The sequence below is a fragment of the Strix aluco genome, chromosome W (assembly GCF_031877795.1).
Source record: "Strix aluco isolate bStrAlu1 chromosome W, bStrAlu1.hap1, whole genome shotgun sequence".
NCBI classification, from domain to species: Eukaryota; Metazoa; Chordata; class Aves; order Strigiformes; family Strigidae; genus Strix; species Strix aluco.
Window position 1 is genome coordinate 23,420,148 of NC_133970.1, and position 25,117 is coordinate 23,445,264.

The window sequence follows — 25,117 nt, forward strand, 5'->3', positions numbered from 1 at the left end:
CCAATCTTTTAGCTCTTCTTCGAGGCTGTAGTTGTAAATTAAAGTGTAGGCTTTAACCCAAACATATGGTTTTACTCAGTCTACGTCTCCTCCCTTCAAGGCTTATCTAAGGAATTTGTTTATACAACTGCAAGGGAGCAGAGCCATGCACCCCTCGATACACCCTGTGCTTCCCTAGGCAGATAATTCATTCCTTAGACTAATCACAAAGGCCACAATTTGTCCTTGAGGTTTTCTGTGTCGATGAATGTTTGAGGCATTGCTTCCTTCAGTTCCTTACAGTTGGGAAGAGACTTGTTAAGTAAATTGAATGCTCAAATCAGATTTGAAGGCAATCACATCCATGTGCAGATTCCTGAAGAAAAAGCGCTGGAGGCGCAAGTTTTTCTGTTACAGCAGGGAACAGCAGAAGAAACTCCAAAGATACCTGAAGAGATTTTCAATGCAGTGAATCCCCTTGTATGGGCATCTGAAATACCAGGTCGGTCAAAATTAGCTGAACCAGTGAAGATTGAGTTAAAGCCAGGAGCCCAACCTGTAAGACAAAAGCAATATTCTGTAAAATTGGAAGTGAGGAGAGGACTAGAATCAGTAATAGAAAATTTTATGAAATATGGAATATTAAGACAGTGTCAGTCTGAATATAATACTCCCATTCTCCTGGTGAAGAAACCTCACTCCAATGAGTATCGGCTAGTTCAGGACTTAAGGGCTATTAATCAAATTGTTCAAGATGTGCATCCGGTAGTGGCCAATCCATATACCTTATTGACTACTATAAGGGACACTGATCAATGGTTTACTGTGTTAGACTTAAAGGATGCTTTCTTTAGTATCCCGTTAGAAGAAGAAAGTCAGAGACTATTTGCCTTTGAGTGGGAAAGCCCTACTGCTGGTCGGAAAACACAATTATGTTGGACTGTTCTATCACAGAGGTTTAAAAATAGCCCAACTATATTTGGGAATCAATTGGCAAGAGAATTAGAAACCTGGCAGAGAGAAAATGAAGGACGTGTCAATTTATTGCAATATGTAGATGACATTCTTTTGAGTTCCCAGACAAAAATGGACTGTATGCAGTATATGATAGATCTTCTGAATTTTCTGGGAGCATCCATGTGGGGATTCTAAAGGATTTCCTTTAGAAAGGGAAGGGAGGGGGGTGCTCTATGCTACTTGAGGCGCCCGCCACTCTGGGTCAGCTGAAAAATCCGTTTGCCTTATCGATTGTGCTGCCAGGACCGTGGTGAGCAGCGGGGGCTAAACCCAAAACTACGCAATCAGGAGCTGGAGATAGCGGAAGTGTATCTGATGCCAACTGGAAAGGGACTGAGGAGAAACCGAAAGAGACTAAACACTCCAATAGTGGGCGGGACACAGATGAGGGCAGGGACTTGTGCCCGCCCCTCCCGCCCTCACAAGGCAACACCACAGAAGAACACACCCCCGCCTCACAACTTGGCTTTTCAAACATTGAAACTTTACTCCTGCAGCTTGTAAACAGCCTTGAGAAATTGGCTGCAACACAGGAAGAGAAGATGGAGCAGAAACCATATACCTTTTCGTCAAACACGGGACCACAGCCATCTGCTCCTCCTGATCCATCGCTCGAGTATTCAGTTCCCGTGCCTGCTACTGCGCCCCCACCATCTCACCCTGCAACTTCACATCTTTTTTCTTCACAGATGCAGAGTGCCTCTGTAGCTATGCACCGATGGAAAGGAATTATTAGAGATGCTATAGTAGAAGGGTCTTTTATCCCAGAAAGCGTACAAGCATTTCCAGTTTCCTTTAATACTGTTACTGGTGCCAATGAGTGGGATCCCTTAGATTGGAAGCTGCTTGAAAAGGCTAGGGCTTCAGTAGTACAAAATGGTCTCCACCATCAATTAACCAAACAAATCATTAACTATATCTTCTCGTCATCATTGTTAATTCCAAAAGATATTGATCAAATAGTGGCAGTTATTTTAACTCCATCTCAAAAAATGTTATTTGAAAGCGCATGGACGAAGTTAGCTAACGAAGAACAGGTTCGTCCGCGCCCACAGGGTGATCCCCTTTATCTTGTCCAAGCACAAATGCTGTTAGGTACAGGGCCCTTCACCGCAGTAGATCTACAGGTCAATTTCTCTAATGAAGTGTTACGGCTATCACAGTCAATAGCCAGTCAGACCCTAATGTCTGTACCTGATACAGAAGGAAAGAAACAGGACAAGTTTGTAACAGTAAAACAGGGACTTAATGAACCTTTTTCAAAATTTGTAGATTGCCTTTATGACTCTCTAGAACAACCACCTGACATGACCCAAGAGATGAAGGAAAATATGTTTAAGTTAATGGCCTTCGAAAATGCCAATCCATCTACCAAGCAGCTGTTAGTGACCCTCCCGCATGGAGCATCTGTAGCTGACATGATTGAATTAACCAAGAGAGGAATGCAACAGGCCAATGTTGCAGCCTATGCTGCTGCAGGGCGTGAAGTGGCTGCACCATTTTTTAACAACTTATTATGAGCCTAGTTATTAATAAGGAGCCCGGCTAGCTCAGTCGGTAGAGCATGGGGCAGAACAAGCCCGCAGAGGAGATGGCCACTGTCAGACTCCTGCTGCATATACTCTCTAAGAGAGGGATAACTTATAATGAAACTTCTGTACAAAGGTTATTTAAATGGTGCAGAAACCACAGCTATCCTGCTGATACCCTCACAGCCTTTGAGCCAGCAAAATGGGCTGAAATAGGTGAACGGTATAAAACAAAGAAGGGGGACTTTTCTGGACGCACCACATAATCAACTAGCAATGGCTTTATATATTCTTAATGGTGTTTTGATGTTTGTAGTGTTTGTCATTTTATGTTGTGTGAGTAATAAGTGTAAGAGGCCTCTTTGTATGATTGTTCTGCGGGTGTGAGACGCAGCCCAGCTGCAGCTGCGGAGTGTGGAGTTCTCTGACAGAGAACCCAAGTGCCTCCTGGGTCATCGGTGCAGCCTGTTTGTTCGAACTAAGTGTTTCAAGTGTCATAAGGCTCAAGTGTTAGCAAAAAACCTGGAAAGTGCTAACTGGGAAGGACCATATCCTTTAATAACCAGGGGAAGAGGTTATGCTTGTGTCTTCACAGGTCACAGTCCCCACAGGTGGTTACCAGCAAGCTGTGTGCAACTACACCTGAGGCGTGAGAGGCAGCTTTTGGTAGACGCTCAGGAGCCAGCTGTGGGTGCTGTGGATGCCCCTGTGCCGACAGTTCGCGATCTCTTCAACTGATCATTTAAGCAGAATATATGGGTAATGCTTGCTACTGCAATAGGACAAAATACGCTATCTCTGTCCTTAATCACACTACAGTTGCCAATTCTTTTCAGAGAAAATGCTAACAGTAATTGCAACTCCTTGATGAAAGATATAAGCTTATTAGTCACCAGTGAAAGATGTAGCTTAGACGAAATGTAGTTATTAATAAGGATGAAATGCTATAAGAATGTCTGTATTCAACTTTCCTTGTTTACCAGTATTAAGAAGTAAGACCTCAAGTGTTTAACCTTATTAGAAACTCCCTTGGTTTTCCCCCTTGAGTGCTGGCCAGGCTGTGGGTGGAACCCAACAGGAGGATGAAATCAGATGTTTCCGCTCAAAGAAAATTGCCAGTTATTTTGGCCTGCTGATTTAGAGGCTGGACCTGCTTGCAGCGATGTTGGATGCCTCACCTACGGATGGACGCATCGCGTAGGATTTCCGGTTTGCGAGGAAGGGCACTCTAAATTCTCGCTGCACCCAGGGTTCCCCAGCAATTGCGGATCTGAATGTTAGTACCCCATTAAGTAAGTGTGCTATTTCGTATTTTGCCTTATTATTTACTTTTGTAGTATCTCGTCATATCCCTTAGTTGTGGGTACTGCAATTAGCTTACTCTAGTAACTGTAACTGCTGTATTATTTCTAGCGTTCTGTGAAACTATTTTAAGTATGCTGTGTTTTGAAGCTTGCCTAACCCTTAATTGATGAAGTCTCGAGATAAGTCTTGCAGGTGCAGCTTTACACAGCCTCTGAGCAATAGCTAGGAAGAACAGGCCTTGGAAGATAGATAAGAAACTGCTGAGTTATGCTAAGGTAGCGGGCAAAAACAGTAGACAGCTGCAACACTGAACTGCGAAAAAGCACTAAGCTGTGAGAAGTTACCATCGCGGTAGGGCAGAATGTGCCAGAGAATATGAGAAATTAGTTCAATTGACCTGTGAAACTAATAATGGACCAGCCTATACCTCTCAAAAATTTGTTTTTTTTGTCAACTCTGGGGTATACATCACATCGCAGCTATACCACATTCCCCCACGGGGCAAGCCATAGTGGAGAGAGCACATCAAAACTTTAAAGGCGCTTTTGCAAAAACAAAAAGGGGGAGAGAGCTTGGCTGTTGCAGAACTACTTGCAAAAGCGGTGTATGTCTGAAATTTGGTATAAGCCGGTCTGGAGATAGTGCTTTTGCTCAGTACAAAGATGTTGCTATAGGAGAGTGGAAAGGACCTTTGGAACTAAAAATGACGGGTCGAGGCTATGCCTGCGTTATTACTGATACCGGCACTAGATGGGCTCCATCTCTCTGGGTGCGGCCTTGGAAAGGAGATCAAGTTTGTGATTCTAAGCCTTGTGATGGTTCTGACAGTGGTTAATGCTCATCCAGCAACGGTAGTGTTTCCCCGACCAAATATATGGGTAACTATGGCTAATGAGACAGGTCAAGAATCCTTCTGCCTTTCGACGGCTACTCCGTCGGACCCATTCAGAACATGTTTATTGAGAATCCCTTACTGTGACCCACAAGAATTCATTGGGTTTGTGTCAGATGATAGTTGGGCAAAAATGAAATTTTCACAGGCCAATGACATTGCTCAAATTACCCAGCCCGGCACCAACACCACAACCTTTTGGCAAGGTCAACTTATTATGAGCAAAGAATTGTTAAAAGGAGTAATCATTGTAATTATTGTGACTATTGTGCTTGCTATTATTTTGCCATGCTTAAATTTTCGTATTAGACAATCATTGCAGAAAAGCTTGCAAGGAGTTTGGATTGCTCAAAAACAAAAAGAGGGATATGTGGGGATTCTAAAGGATTTCCTGTGGGGAAATCGGCATGTGAGCAATCCTGCATGTGAGCAAGACTGGCAAAGCCTCAGCTTCGGTGAGGATGTGACAAGGAGATGACCCTGAAAGAATGAGGAAGAACCCAGGAAGACAAACAATTCAGGGTGTGGGTCTGGGTGAAGAAAGAAGTTTGTACGATGTTGATGTGGCAGTTCTCATCCAATCAGAAGAGAGCTTAAGGAGCATGTGCAAAGCTAACTGTCCAATCAGAAAGAATTATACCATGTGATTGTATCATGTGATTTTCGCCTGCATTATAAAAGGCTTGCTCCACCATAATAAAATTGGCATTGCTTAATCGATCTGGTTGTTTGCATGTCCATGTCTCCCGCACATCTGGATATCGATTGTCACAGAAAAAGGCTCAAATAATGCAAAGTACTGTTACTTACCTAGGTTTTACTATCACTCAAGGAGAACGGAGCCTGGGAGCAGAACGGAAAGAAGCAATTTGTCAAATACCCAATCCGGCTTCTAAACAGGAACTAAGAGCATTCCTCGGAATGGCTGGATGGTGACACCTGTGGATAATTAATTTTGGACTGATAGCCAAACCTCAATATGAAGCTATAAACGGACCTGGGAATCTCCTTGAATGGACTCCAGAATGTCAGCGATAGTTCATTCAGTTGAAACACATTTTAATGACAGTCCCGGCTCTAGGACTGCCCAATTTAGAAAAACCTTTTGAGCTGTTTGTTCATGAAAGACAAAATATTGTGCTCAGAGTATTGACTCAAAGACTGGATCCCGGAGGAGACCAGTAGGATATTTTTCTAAACAACTGCATCAAGTAAGTAAAGGTTGGCCTTCTTGTTTACAGGTGGTTGCAGCTTCAATACTACTTATACAAGAAGCAGGAAAATTGACTTTGGGGCAGAAGTTAGTTGTTCAAGTACCACATGCAGTAACAACTGTACTGGAGCAAAAAGGGGGGCATTGGCTGTCTCCAAGCAGAATGATGAAATACCAGGCAATACTGTTAGAACAGGACGACATAGAGCTAAAGATAACCTCCGTACTAAACCCTGCCACATTGTTGCCTTTGCCAGGGGAAACAGAGCTGAAACATGACCGTTTGACAACAATTGAACAACTGTATTCTAGTAGAGCTGATTTGAAGTATATAACCCTGAAGCCAGTGGAAATTAATTTGTTCATGGACAGGAGTAGTTTTGTGGACCATGGAAAGAGAAAGTCGGGATATGCTGTGGTAACAGAAAATTAAACATTGGAAGCAGGTTGTGTGGTGCAATTCCTCCCCCCCCCCCGGGCCACATACCAACCTGGGGAGGTAAGTACTGCTTAATGTCAGTAAACAGAGCGTTAAGGCACCCCTTTGACAAGCCTGGCTCTGCCCTCCCTATCACTTGGGAATGGTTATAACAGACCATCACCTCCTAACAGCCTGGTACACTAGTACCCAGGATGTGGTGGAGGGAGAACAATAAGAGAATTGCACACCCATCAAGTTCTTGCAACTGGTGGAAGACACCAGAATACTTCATTGTTCAAGCTGGGCCACAGTGAAAAGTACCTGACAAAAGTCAATTATCTCGGACCCTATAAACAGTGACCCCAAGTGAGACCCTTTGAGCTCTCCTGGACCACAGCAGGCCTGTGACCAGCATCTCCCCTGAGCTGGGATGCCTCTCAGGTATTAGCTCCTCGAGGTACCGTCCACTGATAGAGCTGACGGAAGGCCAGGGCAAAGTCAACCCACTTGAGTCTCAATTATCGCCTGTTGAGGAATGCCGATGCATTGTATTTACTCCACACTCAAGAAGAGTGAAATTTTAACTCTGAGCTAGCTTCTCTTTCACCCACTCACTCTACCTACCTGAACTTCCCAGGCAAAATGGGTATCGGTACTTGTTGGTATTAACTGATACTTTTTCAGGTTGGCCTAAAGCTTTCCCTTGTTGCACCAACCAGGCTCAAGAAGTGATTAAGGTACTGTTGAAAGAGATAATACCTAGATCTGGAATACCGATGGGAATATCGTCAGATAGAGGGCCTCATTTTGTAACAAAGGTAATTCAGTCCTTAGTAAAAATTTTGGGAATAAGATGGAATCTACACACCCCTTGGAGGCCACAATCAAGTGGGCAAGTGGAAAGAACGAATCAGACCTTAAAAAGACAGATGAGTAAAATTTGTCAAGAAACTCAATTAAAATGGCCAGATGCTCTCCCACTAGCATTATTAAGGGCAAGGATAACACCAAAATCAAAAGAGAAAGTTAGCCCATTTGAGATATTATATGGGCAACTGTATCAGACCCTGTCTCGAGAGCCAGGAAATGAAGAAATAATAGGGAGACAAAATATAAAAGAATATATATCTTTGGGAAAAGTTCTTTCTTCTCTTAACAGGTATTTGCATCAGAGGATACCGAGCAAATTAGACACAGTGGTCCACCCTTATCAACCAGGAGATTGGGTTTGCCTGAAAACCTGGAACAATGAACCTCTGAAAGAAAGGTGGAAGGGACTGTTCCAAGTCTTCCTGACAACATATATTGATGTGAAGCTGGATGGAGTCAAACCTTGGATCCACTACACACGGGTCAAGAAGTGGCCTACACCTGACAGTTGGGAGGTACAACCACAAGAGAATAAGCCTTTAAAATTAAGGATTCGGAGAAAAAGTGTATGAATTGCACTTGGGACTCATTTGAATCATATTTTGAATTGGATTGCGTGCAGGTGTATCTGTGTTTAGTATCTTTAATTGTGCTTGGCTTAATAATACTTTTTAGAATTCTTCGCAGACATGAACTCTTTAATCCTAGCGTGGATAATATGTATGTGTATTGGCATAAATTGGATGGCATTAACCCATCGGGACCCCTGGAACCAGAATGTTCATTTCACTGTGATCCAAAGGACAATGAGGGCAGTGAACAAAACCGACTGTTGGGCCTGCACTTGTTTCCCTGAACAGTCCAAGAAAGGATTCTCCATTATGGGGGTACCTGTCCCATTTAATATATCCTGGAATAATTTATGGATTAGGCCAGATTTTCCAAATTTAGAGGATGTAGATTCCCAGAATTGGGATGTGGAGACCTCACCATTTCCATATGTGAAATGAGTAACAACAAACGAGACCTTAACACCTGGGAATGTGTCAGTGGGGCATTACCCATATTGTAGCTGGTTTATGCAATTGCATAAAAGGATTAAGCCAACTGCATATTGGTCTACACCCAGAGGAACTGGATGGTATTGGTTATGTGGTCATAACGCCTGAAAAACCTTACGTCCTAATTGGGCTGGAACATGTACCCTAGGTGTACTGGTTCCTAAAGTGACAGTTACCAAAAGGTTAGGAAAAGATATGTGGGTAAGATCCTACATGAAAGTCCACAAAAGAAGTAATCCATTGGTAGTATGACCTACCTCTTATAATTCATTTATGAGATAGTTCATACCTTGGCTAGGAGTTAGTGAACTGGAGAAAGCTATAGTAAATATATCAGCAGAAATGGAGATCATTGAAAACAAGACTATGGATGCAATTACGGCCTTAGAGGAAGAGGTTTCCCAAATTAGCAAAATTACAATTCAGAATCTAATTGGCCTCGACAGGCTGTTAGCAGCACAAGAAGGTGTTTGTACAGTGGTAAACGCCAGTTGTTGTGTATACGTAGACCAATCAGGACAAATCACTAGAGATCTTAAGGAGATTTGGAAACATACCAGAGTTTCATGAAATACAAAAGGATGATACCTCCTTGGGATTTCAAGAAGTATGGAGTTGGCTAACTCCCTGGTTCCCAGATTTGTCTCTATGGGTTAAGAGGGTCTTAGCTATTATAGGTGTAATAATGGTAGTATTTACATGCATTTATGTTTTATTCCATATTTATATCCTTTGAAATTATGCATTTGTCTTGTTAATCAGGCAACGAAGAATGGAACTTATTTAAGGGGGAATTATAAATAAGTTCCAAAGGGGGGAATTGTTACCCTGAACAAGAGGCCTTGTTCAGAGCTGCTCAAACTGTATGTGCTTGCTACTTGAACAAGAGGCCTTGTTCAAGAAGTGCTTAAACCTTATGTGCCTGTTACCCATGGGAAAGAATGTATTGTTTGCCAGGAATTGTAGGCCACAAAACTATTTCTCATCGCACATTGCACACTCCACAAATGCTTCTCATCACACCCAAGGCCATTTAGTATGTATTGTTATCCATACAAGTGTTTCTCATCAAACACAAAGATAAATTGGACGCACCAGATAGGTCAGCCAGTTTTTCAAACCATCAACAATAATTAGCAAGGAACTTCTAATCAGAAGGTACAGTCCTTGAAGAAGAAAAACATCCTGGGACATGGAAGCTTGTTAAAATTGTCTTACATAATAAGTGTGGTGGTTTGACCTTGGCTAAATGCCAGGTACCCACCAAGTTGCTTTATCACTTCCCCCCCCTTCCCCCTTTTTTTCTCAACAGGGCAAAAAGGGGAAAGAAAATAAGATAGGAAAAAAAAAAAAAACAACCCTTGTGGGTAAAACAAAAGCAGTTTTAATATAAGCAAAGCGAAGCAAAGGTCCGCGTGTGGAAGCAAAAAGAAAAAAAACAGATTTATTCTCTACTTCCCATGAACAGGCAATGTTAGGCCTTCTCAGGAAGCAGGGCTCCAATACGTGTAGTGGTTGCCTCGGAGGACCAAGGGTGACCCCACCCCCTTCCTCCTTTTTCCCAGCTTTATACTTGAGCAGACGTCATATGGTCTGGAATATCCCTTTGGTCAGTTCGGGTCAGCTGTCCTGGTTGTGTCCCCTCCCAAGATCTTGCCCACCCCGTCCCACTGTGGGGGGGAAATGTCGGAAAGAGCCTTGGTGCTGTGTAAGCACTACTCAGCAGTAGCCACAACACCAGTGTGCTATCAACACCCTGCCAGCCCCCAAAATAAAACACAGCACCATGAGGTCTGCTATAGGGGAAAACCAATCCCGGCTCAGCCAGACCCAGTACAGTCTCCACCCCTTATTCCATACCATTTACGTCATGCCCAGGTCCCACATAACACTCATTTATCCATTCCATAAGCTTTCTTCACTCCTCCAGATGTTCAGTGACTTGGCTCCCATCTGTCAAGATGGATGTTCAGGACAGGAGCAGTATGTTTGACTGTTGGACTCCAGCACCGGCTAGGTTTGGGTCATCATTGCACGTATCTGGTTCACTCTTTGTCGTTCCTACTTCCTCCATCACTTCCTGCAACATACAACTCAGCCCACAGATGATTTTCCCCCAAGGTTAAATCTCCTTGAGGCACACACTGAGTAGCCCCATTCTCCCGCATTACCCACCAAGTACATCCAGGTCCCTGAGCAAAAACAATCCCACGAGTGGGCTTGCCTTTTCCCAAGGGAGGAGCAATCCACACTGCCTTCCCCAGCCATTTCCCTGTGTGTACTACAGGGACCTTATCTCCTCCCACAGTATGAAGGGGTTTTGTTTGGGCAGGACCAGGATGGTTAACAGATCCTCTGGTGTTAATTAGCTCAGTGGCTTCTGCTAAATTTATATCCCAGTGCTTCCATCCCCCATTGTCCAATGCTCTCAACATAGTCTTCAACAATCTTTCAATCTTTCCAGACGCTTGTGGGTAATAAGGGATGTGATACACCCACTCAATGCCGTGTTTCTTTGCCCAGGAGTTTATAAGATTATTTCAAAAATGGGTCCCATTGTCTGATTTGATTCTTTCAGGAGTACCATGCCACCATAAAATTTGCCTTTCAAGACCTAAGATGGTATTTCGGGCAGTGGCATGATTTACAGGGTACGTTTCGATCCAACCAGTAGTTGCTTCCACCATGGTGAGTATGTAGCGCTTGCCTTCGCGTGTTCGTGGCAGTGGTCCAATATAGTCAATTTGCCAGGCCTCACCATATCGAAAACTCAGCCATCGCCCTCTGTTCCAGGGAGACTTTACTCGTGTGGCTCACTTGATGGCAGCACGTTTCACATTCATGAGTGACCTGTGAGATGGCCTCCATGGTCAGGTCCACCCCTCGATCACGAGCTCATCTGTATGTTGCCTCTCTCCCGAGATGCCCTGATGTTTCATGGGCCCATCGAGCTACAAATAGCTCACCCTTGCGCTCCCAGTCCAAGTCCAGCTGAGCTACTTCAATTTTGGCAGCCTTGTCTACTTGCTCATTGTTCTGATGTTGTTCGGTGGCATGGCTATTGGGCACGTCAGCATTTACATGACGTACCTTTAGAGCCGCGTTTTCCACTCGGGCAGCGATGTCCTGCCACAATGCAGCAGCCCAGATGGGTTTACCTCTGCGCTGCCAATTGGTCTTCTTCCACTCCTGTAGCCACCCCCACAGGGCATTAGCCACCATCCAGGAATCAGTGTAGAGATACAGTACTGGCCACTTTTCTCATTCAGCAATCTTTAGGGCTAGTTGGATCGCTTTTACTTCTGCAAACTGACTTGACTCGCCCTGTCCTTCAGTGGCCTCAATGACTTGTCTTGTGGGACTCCACACAGCAGCTTTCCACTTTCGATGGTTTCCTACCACACGACAGGATCCATCAGTAAACAGAGCATACCGCCTTTCATCTTCTGGTAATTCGTTATATGGTGGTGCTTCTTGGGCACGAGCCACCTCCTCAGGCAGTGCTCCAAAATCTCTATCTTCTGGCCAGTCCATGATCTCTTCCAGGATTCCTGGACGGTTGGGTTTTCCCAGTCGAGCTCGTTGCGTGATTAACGCTACCCATTTACTCCAGGTAGCACTGGTTGCATGGTGTGTAGAAGGGATGTTTCCTTTGAACATTCAATGTAATACAGGCAATCGCGGTGCCAAGAGGAGCTGTGCTTCTGTACCAACAACTTCGGAAGCGGCTCAAATCCCCTCATATGCTGCCAGAATCTCCTTTTCAGTTGGAGTGTAGTGGGCTTCTGATCCTCGATATCCACGGCTCCAAAATCCTGTCATCGATGTACTGTAGATGTTCGGGGGCGTCACCCTTTTCCAGTGCAGTTTGAATTAGTCCATGACAAATAGTGGGGCTGTGCTTCCACCCCTGGGGCAGTCGATTCCAGGTATATTGGACACCCCTCCACGTGAAAGCAAACTGTGGCCTGCACTCTTCTGCCAAAGGAATTGAAAAGAATGCATTGGCAATGTCGATTGTGGCGTACCACTTGGCTGCCTTTGACTCCCGTTCATATTGGAGCTCTAACATATCTGGTACAGCAGCACTCAGTGGTGGCATCACTTCATTCAGGCCATGATAGTCTACTGTTAACCTCCACCCTCCGTCAGACTTTCACACCGGCCATATTTGGGTATTAAAAGGCGAATGTGTCTTACTGATGACACCTTGGCTTTCCAGTTGACGAATCAGTTCTTGGATGGGAGCCAGAGAGCCTTGGTGCTCTGTAAGCACTACTCAGCAGTAGCCACAACACCAGTGTGCTATCAACACCCTGCCAGCTCCCAACATAAAACACAGCACCATGAGGTCTGCTATAGGGGAAAACCAATTCCGGCACAGCCAGACCCAGTACAATATGCTTAAGACCCCTGCCCGGATACAGACCCTTACCCTTCGAGCTTTCACAGAAAGTTGACAAGCCCACTGTATGTTAGTAACTAATAAGGGATAAGAGTGATAAGCAGCTAACCAAAAATCATTATAGAAAATATGTAATCACGTAGTTCGGAGTGTATAAATATTTTGTAATTCTTTGGTGTGGTGTGCTTGATTTGTGGATTCCTTCCACCTAGCACCCTGCTCAGAATAAAGCAATATCTCCTCTCTAAACTAATTTGTGGTTTTGAGAGTCTTTATTTTGGGTAACAATGATTGTGTCACAAGTCGTGGGGCAATGCAGATATGCCTGAGGCAGCACCGTAAATGTGTGCTGCCGGCCTTCCCAGGATAAGGCAAACCGATCCTGTTACTCTTCAGCAACAGGAATACTGAAAAAAGCATCCACCAAGTCGCTAACAGCGTTCTGAGGACGTGCCTCAGCTTCCAGTGGCTCTGACAGGGTGACAATGTCCGTCACGACCGCAGCCATGGGAGGGGCAGGTTTGTCCACAGTCGTACACCATGACTAATGGGCCAAATAAGGCTGTTAAAAAGTGAATAATCCCTAACAACTGTTTAGGGGTTTGAGAGATCTCAGTATGCCGGCATTGTTTTAAGGCTATAGGCTTGGGGAGGGCAGGGGGTGTCAGCACAGAGGGTGGAGCCACAGTCCTCCCTGCCATAAACTCCCAGATCTGAGCTGAGCTGATCATATACCAAAGCAATATTTTCCCCCAGTGGTGTAAAAAGTCTTGCCTGTTAACGGATTGTTCCCTATTCCTCTGTTGCAACACCAGTGCTAATTTATTCCTTTTGCCGGTTATTTGTGTCACTTTTAGCATAGGCATGGTAGCTAGGTCAGTAGAACTGCTTTACTCTAGCAGTTTACCCACCACAATTATGGAAGTTGAATGTCTTTGCCAGCTTTGCCATCTATGAGTCAGTGTGGTTTGAGCCATGACAGTTCTTTTATTTGTTAAGAGAGCTCAAAACATTTCTAAATAAATATTTTCCTTTATGAAAATTGATGTTTCCTCAGGATCTTTGATGGGGAAAAAATCACTTCTAGTGACTATACTTCTAGTATACTTTTTTCCATGGGTAAAATCCTAAATAAATAATGGGGTTTTTTGAGTCAAATTGGAAATCTGCATGCACCTGAGATTTTGGGGTGCCTCTTTGGAGCTATATTTCTGACTCCTCAAACCCTTCTTCCTAATTCTCTTCTGCAGGGTACTGGAAATTAGTCAATGGCTCTTATCTGATATATTGCCTAAATGGGAGAGAATTAATGAGTAGGACCACCAACTAATTGTAGGCATTGCCCAGAATAATGTTTCTCTAGCTCTTAGCTGTATCCAAGCTTAGTTATGGGTGCAATCCACTATAGTGGCAATTATAAGGGAAGGAAATGAGACCACCTTTCCCACGGAGATTTGAAAGGTAATTTGGGATAATGTGACTCAATTTCACTTATGACCCCACCGACAGTAAAGCCACAGTTTTTGTTTTAACAATACGCAATGCTTCGGTATCTACCATATACCCAATCATTGCGCTGGGATTAAATCACCATGGAACTGTCCTCTATCCATTAGAACATAGAGTATGGGCTCAACAAAATGGGAACAAATGGCAACCTGTTGTTGTTGATGCATGTGTTGTATGGGAACAAGAAGGATTTATTTGTGAAAGTAATACCATTGAGGCCCAAAACACTGAACAAAATGTTTGTCATTTTGAAACACATCCTAATGGAACTCCTGGAAGTGTACTTGTATATGATGGAAATGGATGTATTTGTATGAGAACCCTTTGTGATTCTATATTTATAGACAATACCACTGTAGATATACATGACCACTCAAATATCTGTATTTGTAATTTTACAACAATTATGGGATGCGACTAACTATTTGACTCCTGTCACAACCCACCCCTTGTTACAATCTAACTACACATTGTATCAAGATTTCTTGCCTACCCCCATTGGAATGAATCTCACATTGGTAAGAAAACTGTTGCAACATGGTGAGCTGAGTCAATTGCTAAAATGAATCCAAAACAATGGACAAAGAACCCTAATTAACATCCATCATGACACAGAGGAGATACACCACCTCCTAGAAAGAGTAAAGAAAGATGGAGAACATCACTGGTGGGAAACTCTCCTTGGATCGTCACCAACAGCAACTGGAGCTTTGAATTTGATGTTACACCCAGTAACAATATTCCAGTATTGTTAATCTTTGTAGTTTTGTTTTTATTTTTAACCCTTGGTTTATATATCAAATTATGGTGCTTATCTCAATGTATAATAGGTATGAGTGAACATGTTAACATTAAAGAATCAGCAAAACTGATATATTAACTTATTTACCAGCCTATCAAGAAGGTGATGTCTTTACCGCCCTATATTTATGGCACAGAGGTAAGAGGTGACCATACCACCACTCTGTGAAGTAAAGTGGATTGACTGTAGTCATGGGGTGGAGAGTATGACGGGTGCACTCCTTCTGTTTGAACTGAACTTTGGTGCAGGCAGATGCTCAACAAGTTAGCCTAACCAAAGTTAATACTATTGTGTGAGGCTATGTACTGGGTCTGGCTGAGCCGGAATTGGTTTTCCCCTGTAGCAGCCCTCATGGTGCTGTGTTTTATGCTGGGAGCTGGCAGGGTGTTGATAGCACACTGGTGTTGTGGCTACTGCTGAGTAGTGCTTACACAGCACCAAGGCTCTTTCTGACATTTCCCCCCCCACAGTGGGACGGGGTGGGCAAGATCTTGGGAGGGGACACAACCAGGACAGCTGACCCGAACTGACCAAAGGGATATTCCAGACCATATGACGTCTGCTCAGTATAAAGCTGGGAGAAAGGAGGAAGGGGGTGGGGTCACCCTTGGTCCTCCGAGGCAACCACTACGCGTATTGGAGCCCTGCTTCCTGAGAAGACCCGACATCGCCTGTTCATGGGAAGTAGAGAATAAATCTGTTTTCTTTTTTTTGCTTCCGCGCGCGGACCTTTGCTTCGCTTTGCTTATATTAAAACTGCTTTTGTTTTACCCACAAGGTTTTTTTTTTTTTTCCTGTCTTATTTTCTTTCCTGTCTTTGCCCTGTTGAGAAAAAAGAGGAAGGTGGGGGAAGTGATAGAGCGACTTGGTGGGTACCTGACATTTAGCCAAGGTCAAACCACCACAGGCTATCAGTGAGAACCCAGCACAAAAAACACAAAACCGGTTTGGCTGGAGACAGGGCAGATAAGCAGCCTAAACTGCATGAACACAGCAGAAAATCTGACTACCACTTTACGCTATAAATATGTGCAGCCATCAGGATCCATTGTGCTCTCCCTCCATAGCAGCTGGCTGTGCGGCAGCGATCTCCCCTTGAATAGGGACACCTCTCAAGGTTACCCATCCAGGCTGAGAGATCCCTTACCTGACACCAGACATTGATGGGTTGGTAAAGTGACATTTTTTGCATGCACGTAGCATTTAGATATGTATAGTAAGCTTAAGCAATGACCTTTTTATCCCATACGAGCATTAAGTGTAGCAAATAGTAGAGTATTGACCGCCAATCCATCTGTACTTATTAAATATTTTGCATACCTAAATTTACTGATTAGAACTCAATAAAATAACTACCAGATCAGATCTGAGTGACCTCTGACTCCTCTCCTGCGACACATCCTTCTTAAATTGTGGGGCCCAGAACTGCACACAATACTCAAGGTGAGGCTAAACCAATGCTAAATACAGCGGCATAATCACCTCTTTTGACTGGGTGGATACGTCTGGTGGTGCAATTCTTACCCGTCCCCGCCCCTCCTTGTTGGGCTGCTTGGTGCTACCTGCGATTCCACCCACATCCCCCGAGCTATACACCAATCCGCGGAGATAAGGACTGATAATGTTAACGAGCCTGGCTCCTGCCCCTCCCGATTGCTCCGAAAACGGTTATAACGGCCCATCATCTCCTAATGGCCTGGCACACCTGTAAATCATTACTGTGTCAATACTTTCATCGGTGACAAATTGGCGTAGTCAGCAGGATGACAAGCAAAATCACTGATTACTTACAAAAACACGGTATCCAACCAAATCCCACCTTCCCAGAGGATTGGGTTTATAATAATTGGCACAACTGGGAAGAGGTAGAAAAACCGTTAACTATTGCTAGAGGTGGAACTAAATTTGGAAAAAATAAAGGTATGATTTGTAAAATGTTGGGAGTGTGCCTGGAAGCTGCCTGTCATGAACGAGAGAGGGTTAATCATAAAATACAAAATTTACAAGATGAAATTACAGGGCACAAATCCACCAATCTGCTGTTATCGATTAAAATAGAGCAGCTGTTATAGATTAAAAGTAATTTAGTGGGAAATAACCACTTCTCAATTTTTAGTGATCAATAATAAATTTATTAGCAAGCGGCGAGTGAGCAAAACAGCGCTGGGTGTGCCGGGAGTCTCTGCTCTACCAGGACACACACCTGACCCGGCAGAACCGAGTCCCTTTATAGTGTAGGCTTCATCCATATTCATGATGGGCGTACCCTGAGGGGGCTGCAAAGGTGTAAACAAGTTTTCCCGGGCTTTTCTCAGGTTTCGGCGGGCTTGTCTCAGGTTTCCGTCACAGAAGGGGGGATGACTCAGCACAAGTGTTTTTGTAGTGGCTTGAAGATGGGGGCCATTTTAGCTCCCTTCTAACAACTGATTTTAACAATAGAAACTATATACATATATCTTATTTCTTATTTACATAAGAGAATTACAAAACTGTTCGGCCACAACATCCTGACTACAACTTCTTTTTCCCCTTGAGATTTGAATAACAAATACCATATATGTTTTATTACAATTCCCCCCTTTTCTTTTAACTAATTTTGGTTTTCAAATCTCCTTAACACATCACAGACTTGTTAAATATACATGGTCCGGAAGTTAACCGAATTAATAATAACACTAGGGGTTTCATAAAATGGAGGTTTAACATCAAAATTGCGATTCCTCCCGTAGCCCAAATGACCACTATAGTGAGGAGAGTTGGTGGGTTCATCTTCCAATTACTAGCTAATTGTACAAACGTGTCCCCTTTCTGTCTTGCGACAGGATTTGCATGCTCAGATCTTTTCCTTCCCCATACTTTCCAGTTCTCCTTGCCACAACAATCACCTGAACTGGTTGCTTCGAGGCCTTTCTTATTTTCCCCTCTCCATACGTCTCTGCCTCCTCCGCCTACTCCATTCATTCCTTAGAGCAGCGGGGCTTTCCATCTTCTCGGCAGCAGTCGTATTCTGTGGGGTTAGGGTCTTGTTATCGACACCTTAACGCCTCCCAGTTCCAGGCTTTCACTTGTGGGATCGTACAGGGCACTTGGAGTATTTGGAATTTGCAAAGAGTTTGTACTATATTCACGTTATGGGGCTTAGGTTCATTGGTATGCACACAATTTTTCCTGTTGATGACTGGTTAATTTTCTTTCTCTTTTATAGCACTGGTCACAGTATTCCTTTGGGGAATAGCCGTGGACGCAGTGCGCCCACCAACTTTCCTCACAAGTAGTGCATTTAAAACACACAAAAGGATAACAAACACAGTTAGGGGTTTTACAAAATTCATTTAGTCCTTCTTCCTTCGCAACACTAGTTTCAGATCTCCTGATGTTTCAGCTACTTCCCAGTGATCAGGCGTTAAGGGTCCTTTCACTCTGGTAGCATGAGTCCATCCCTTTTCAGCAGTCTGGACAGCAGTCTCTGTTGTGAGTATAACAAGAAACGGTCCCTCCCAACGAGGGGTAAGAGAGGATTCTTTCCAAGTTTTTATTAACACCTTGTCTCCAGGTCTTATGGAGTGTATACAAATTTCTAATGGAGGTCTCTGTACTACCATCCCTTTTTTGCGTAGTTCTTTTCTCCTATTCATGAGGTTTATTAAGTATGGTTGCAAATTGTCTTTTTCCAATACTGGGTGATCAGTGGGAAATTCCGTATCATAGGGCATACCATATAGCATTTCAAACAGGGATATTCCAGTATCAGTTCGGGGCTGGGTCCGGATATTCAGAAGTGCTAGGGGTAAACACTTAACCCAAGACATCTTTGTTTCTAACATCAATTTGGTTAAGTTGTTTCTTGATTTCTCCATTCATTCTTTCTACTTTTCCTGAGCTTTGTGGATGCCAGGGAGTGTGGAATTCCCACTTGGTCCCCAGGGAAGTCAATGTCTCTCTGATTATTTTAGACAAAGTGGGGACCCCTGTCCGAATCGATTACTTCCATATTTCCATACCTAGGGATGATGTTTTCTAAGACTATTTTTTTTTTTACCACAGTATTTGTTGTAGCTCGAGTGGTGGGAAAGGCCTCCACATAATGAGTGAGATGATCTACCAATACTAGGAGGTATTTGTACCGTCCTACTTTTGGTAGTTCTGTAAAATCGATTTGAATTCTTCCAAATGGTCTGTATGCCATATCCCGTCCCCCTTGCATCTTTTCTCTTAATTGGTGCTTATTAATTTTCTGGCACGTTAAACAGCTTTTTATTATTTCCTTAGCAACATTATAAATCTCTATGCACATGTATTTAATAGCAAACTGGTCTACCAATGCTTGTACTCCCCAGTGAGTTTTAGTATGGAAATCCTTCATAACTCTCCAAGCCATTGCCTTCGGGAGAACCTTCCTCCCATCAGGTAATTCCCATTCCCCTTGTTTTTCATTAATCCCCATTTGTTTCAATTTTTCTTTCTCTTGGTTAGTAAACGTGAATCCTAATTTGGTGGGGTCTGTTCTTTCGTTTGTGTTTGATTCTGTTACCATCAATGCTAGTAGTGCAGCCCGTTTTGCCTCTTGATCAGCTAGAATATTTCCCCTGATCTGTAGTGAGGTTCCCTGTTGGTGTCCTCTTATATGCACTACTGCTATTTTCTTAGGACCTCTTAATGCTTGGAGAGTCTGGATAATTAGAGACTCATGTATTAGCCCTTTTCCTTGTGAATTAATGAGTCCCCTTTCTTCCCAAATTTTTTCCAAAAGTGTGAATTACTCCAAAGGCGTACTTAGAGTCTGTATAAATGGTTCCCTCTTTTTCCTTTAAAATCTGTAACGCTCTTAGTACTGCATATAGTTCACAAGCTCGAGCTGACCAGCTAGGACTCAGTGGTCCTGATTCTACTACCTCTAGGGTGGTTCCACTAATAATTGCATAACCTGATTTTCTTTTTCCTTCTACCACTCTAGAGGATCCATCCACAAACAGCTTTTCCCCTTCTTCTAATTCTGTTTCTTCTAAGTCTGGCCTGATTTTTGCCTGTTCTTCAATGGTATGGAGGCAATTATGGTTTAAACTTTCGCTTGGCTCCCCATATAGGAATTGTGCTGGGTTTTGAAGACTAGTTACTTCAATCTCTAACTTTGGTGAGTGTATTAATATTCCTTCATATTTGAGGAGCCTGGCGTCTGTTATCCATTTGTCCGCTTTTTGTTGAAGCACTCCCCTAATGTTATGAGGAGTCAACACCTTCAGATTCCCCCCAAATGTAATTTTATTAGCCTCTTCTACTAACAAGGCCACTGCCACTATCGCCTGGAGGCATGTTGGCCATCCCCTACTTACGGGGTCTAACAATTTAGATATGTATCCCACAGGCTTCCTTTTCCCAGCCCATTCTTGGGTTAATACCCCAAATGCCGTGCCATCTTCAGTATTGGCAAATAAATAAAAGGGCCTTCTTATATCTGGTAAACTCAATACTGGAGCGTTGACTAAGTCAGTTTTTAATTTTTCTAATTTTTCCTCATCGTCTGGGATCCATTTAAGCAACCCGTCTTTTGTTAATTTCTGGTATAAAAATTTAACTTTTGTACTATAATTTTCAATCCATTGTCTACAGTACCCCAGTAGTCCAAGGAGCTGCCTAACCTGTCGTTTGTTTTTGGGAGCCTGGAGAGAAAGAATTCTGTTTACCCTCTCTGGGTCTAATTTCTTGCTCCCTTTACTAATCCAGTGACCTAAATACTTCACCTCTTCTTCTACAAATTGCAATTTAGATTTGGATACTTTTAATCCTTGGAGGCTTAAGAAATTTAACAACTTAATGCTTTCCTTTCGTACCATCTCTGGGTTGCCTCCTGCTAACAGAAGGTCATCTACATATTGTACTAAAGTAACACCTTCCCCCAAGTTATAATCTTTTAAGATGTGTTCGAGGGCTTGTCCAAAGAGGTTAGGGGACTCAGTAAAACCCTGAGGCAAAACTGTCCACCTCAGCTGTTGTTTCCTAAAGGTATCTGGGTCTTCCCATTCAAAAGCAAAATAATTTCTACACTCCTCTTTTAGAGGACATGCCCAAAAAGCATCTTTCAAGTCTATTACGCTATACCACTGATTTTCAGGATTCAATTGACTAAGTAAAGTATGGGGGTTCGCCACTACAGGAAATCTGGTTACAGTTCTTTTGTTGATTTCTCGTAAGTCATGCACTAATCTATAACTCCTATCTGCCTTCTTAACGGGCAATATTGGAGTATTAAAAGGTGACATACAAGGTTCTAATAGCCCTTGATTAAGGAGTCTCTCTATTTCAGGCTTTAAGCCTCTCCTGCCTTCTTGCGGTAAGGGATACTGTTTGATTCTAGTCGGGATCTCTGGGTTCCTAATGGTGACTTCGAAGGGGGTGATATCCAATCTACCCACTGTCTCTGGGGTATACCATACTTCTGGGTTAATCTTTTCTTCATCCGCCACTGTGAGGGGGCATAATCTGACTTTGAGTTCTCTTTCTTCTACTTCCAGATTAATTCCCAATTCTATAATCAGATCCCGTCCAAGTAAATTATAATCTGCTTCTGGTAATAATAAAAATGTTCCAATCACATATTTGCATTTTGATTCAACAATCACATCATGAAGAACCGGGGCCTCAAACGGTTCACCTTTAGCCCCTATTACACTGATTTTTTCTGATGATACTTTACAGCCTGGAGGCAGAGCCTGAATGGTAGATCTTTCGGCTCCTGAGTCCACAAGGAACTCTACCTCTTGTCGCTGAGGACCCACTTTAAGTTTTATCAAGGGCTCTTTGTTCTTTGGGGTCGCCAGCACATAGAGCCCCTGACCCCACTAATCTTCAGAAAACATTTTCTGATCTTGGATTCTCCTCCAGCAAACCACCTTCACATGCCCCTTCCTTTTGCAATAAAAACATTCCACTTCCTTCATATTAAAGCAGGCAGAACCATTCAATGAATGAAAATCTCTGATCCCAAAGAAACCATAGTCTCCAGGTAATCATCACATAAAACATCCATGTTCTGCACAGCTTTATTACATGCAGGTACTGGGGAATGCACAGAACAGTTTTCAGGCTAAAATAATGTAGTTTGCTGCATGTTTGAGTTGTTACACACTCTGCGTTGCCTCCTCTCAACCTGAAACTCCTACTCCTGGGTCTAGACATTTAGAGCAAGGGTAGTTTAAATCTACCGAGACTGTTGCCCATGTACTTCCAGATGCAATCAAATAAAGCATCTGGGCAGCTATACCACACACGCAGTGCGCAGTGTTTACATAGCACATCACAAATTACAAAACTGGTAAGCTCTAGGCCACGGCCTGTTGAGGAGAAAGTCTGCAAAGGGCACAGCAGCATCCTCCTTCTTTGGAAAAGACACAACATTTATGAGCTGTCTAGTCAGTGTGCTACAATTATGTCAATTCCCCATCTTTTGGCTAAGAAGAACAAAGCAGATTAGCAGCTCCAAAAGAATGTGATCTGGGGGCAAATTAGCTTGAACTTGGCTCCCCAGCCCATATACCTGCCTGTATGCTAGAACCCTGATCCTTTTTTTTTTTTTTTTCCAACTCCTGCCAATGATGTAAGAGAGCTGCCTGCTTGAAGAACAGGCAGCCAGATTAAGCTGCAGATCTGCTCACTTTTTTCCCTCTTGGACTATTGCTTTCACTCTGATAATGTTTTACTCCGATTTTCTTATTTAAATTGATTCATCACTGTTAAGAAAAGAAAAGAAAAAGAAAAAAAAAAAAAAGCTGCTGAAGCTAGCCAAGGGCTTGTATCTATCACAGTATCTTTTGATCCTTGTCTACAGTCCTTAAAATACCAAGAGGATAGAAAGTTCTAAGCTGTCACCTTCTGATCACCAAGTCAAGCAGGCAAAGGTATACTGAATAATAAACGAGTTATGAAGAGGTGAAACAACATTTAAATAGATCATTATCTGGGTATCCAAACTGATAACGAGAACAATACCACCACTTCAAGTAGGAATCCACCTAAACTTTCTGAGCTTCTCTCAGCAATTCCTCTCCCTTGCCAATCTTCTATCTTTTCTAGCTTCTTACTAATATTTGCCCAAGACTTAGCCACAAACTGAGTCTTTAATAATGCCTGCCCCACAGGGGTGGCAGGATCTATTCCTGAGTACAACTGTTATTAATATTCTGCCCTTGGGGAACTGACTCTCTTAATTCCTTGAATTATGATAATTCTTAAATTTGCCATGTGGGTTTGGTGGCCTGGGTCTTGATTATTCCAGTTGGGTTTTACCAACAGCCACTTCTGATCTGCTGTGGGACCCACTTGATGTTGCTGGTCCCAAAGTCTCATACCTGCCCTCCTGATCATATCTCGTTCCTCCATAGTAAATAGAATTCCTAGGATAGATTGTAATTTATCCCAGGTATATAAATCTGGGCCAAGAAACTGGTCCACCTGTTTGGCTACGCCAAGCGGGTCCTCTAATAGGTTCCCCATTTCTTTTTTTAAAAATCTCTCACATCTCCAGTGTTGAGGGGAACAGTGACATACCCCGTTCCCGGTTCCCCTTGTGCCCCCACTCCTGGCACAAGCATTTCTCTAAGGGGGTATAATCTCCCTTCCTTAACTTTGCTTCGGGTAACCCGCTGAGGGGGTCCGGGAGATTCAGGGTCAGAATCATTGGTTACAAGTATGAGCGGGTTAGAAGGGGGGGGGGGGGGGTGGTGCTCAGCACAGAGCCCCCTCGAGACAGTTTACTGCAGCCTGTCTCTGAGCAGAAGCCTAAACGCTAATTTGGGGCCGCTCGGTGCCCCCTGCTCCAGCCCCAACCCCCACCCCGGGGCAGCTGGGTGCTTTGGACAGGCCCTCCCGGCTGGGGAGTGGGCAGCTCTGCCCCCCCTCCCCCACGCTGGGCCAGGCTCCGTGACACTGCTCCAGGGCTCGGCTTGGGCACGGTGCTCGGGTCGGGCGGTGGCGCCCCGGGAACAAGCCCTGTCCCAGCTGGAGCCAGCAGCGGGAGGAGTTCAGCTGCCTCCTCCCATGGATCCAGAGGGCTTGCTTTCCCTCTGTCCCATCTTCCAGAGTGCCACTCACTCGCACTCTGGGATTATCAACCTCCTAGTGGGATATCCGGCAATTCTTCCTTGCCCCCACCCATGGATCCAGAGGGCTTGCTTTCGCTCTGTCCCATCTTCCAGAGTGCCACTCACTCGCACTCTGGGATTACCAACCCCAACCGAACGGATAACTGCACAAACGCAAATACTTACTCCTCCCCGGAATCTTCGATCGGTCTTCGTGCACAAAATTTAAGGGGTTCTGCAGATTCTTTTGCTCACTCCCAAGTTCGAATTAAAAGGGGTTCGGATATCCACCGTTTTGGCCACGAGATCCTCAGACTGGGGCTATCCGAAGATAGGGCGCCTCCCCTATCTGGGGTTTCGCACCAAAAGATCTGGATCCGAGTCACGGCACCAAATTTGTTATAGATTAAAAGTAATTTAGTGGGAAATAACCACTTCTCAATTTTTAGTGATCAATAATAAATTTATTAGCAAGCGGCGAGTGAGCAAAACAGCGCTGGGTGTGCCGGGAGTCTCTGCTCTACCAGGACACACACCTGACCCGGCAGAACCGAGTCCCTTTATAGTGTAGGCTTCATCCATATTCATGATGGGCGTACCCTGAGGGGGCTGCAAAGGTGTAAACAAGTTTTCCCGGGCTTTTCTCAGGTTTTCGCGGGCTTTTCTCAGGTTTCGGCGGGCTTGTCTCAGGTTTCCGTCACAGAAGGGGGGATGACTCAGCACAAGTGTTTTTGTAGTGGCTTGAAGATGGGGGCCATTTTAGCTCCCTTCTAACAACTGATTTTAACAATAGAAACTATATACATATATCTTATTTCTTATTTACATAAGAGAATTACAAAACTGTTCGGCCACAACATCCTGACTACAACTTCTTTTTCCCCTTGAGATTTGAATAACAAATACCATATATGTTTTATTACACAGCTGCAACAGCAACTTAAGGAATCCCAATTGAAACAATAAAAACTGGGGGAACGTGTTGAAATGATGCTAATGCAGTCTCCGAACCCCCCTGATATTGTTCAAATCAGAAAATG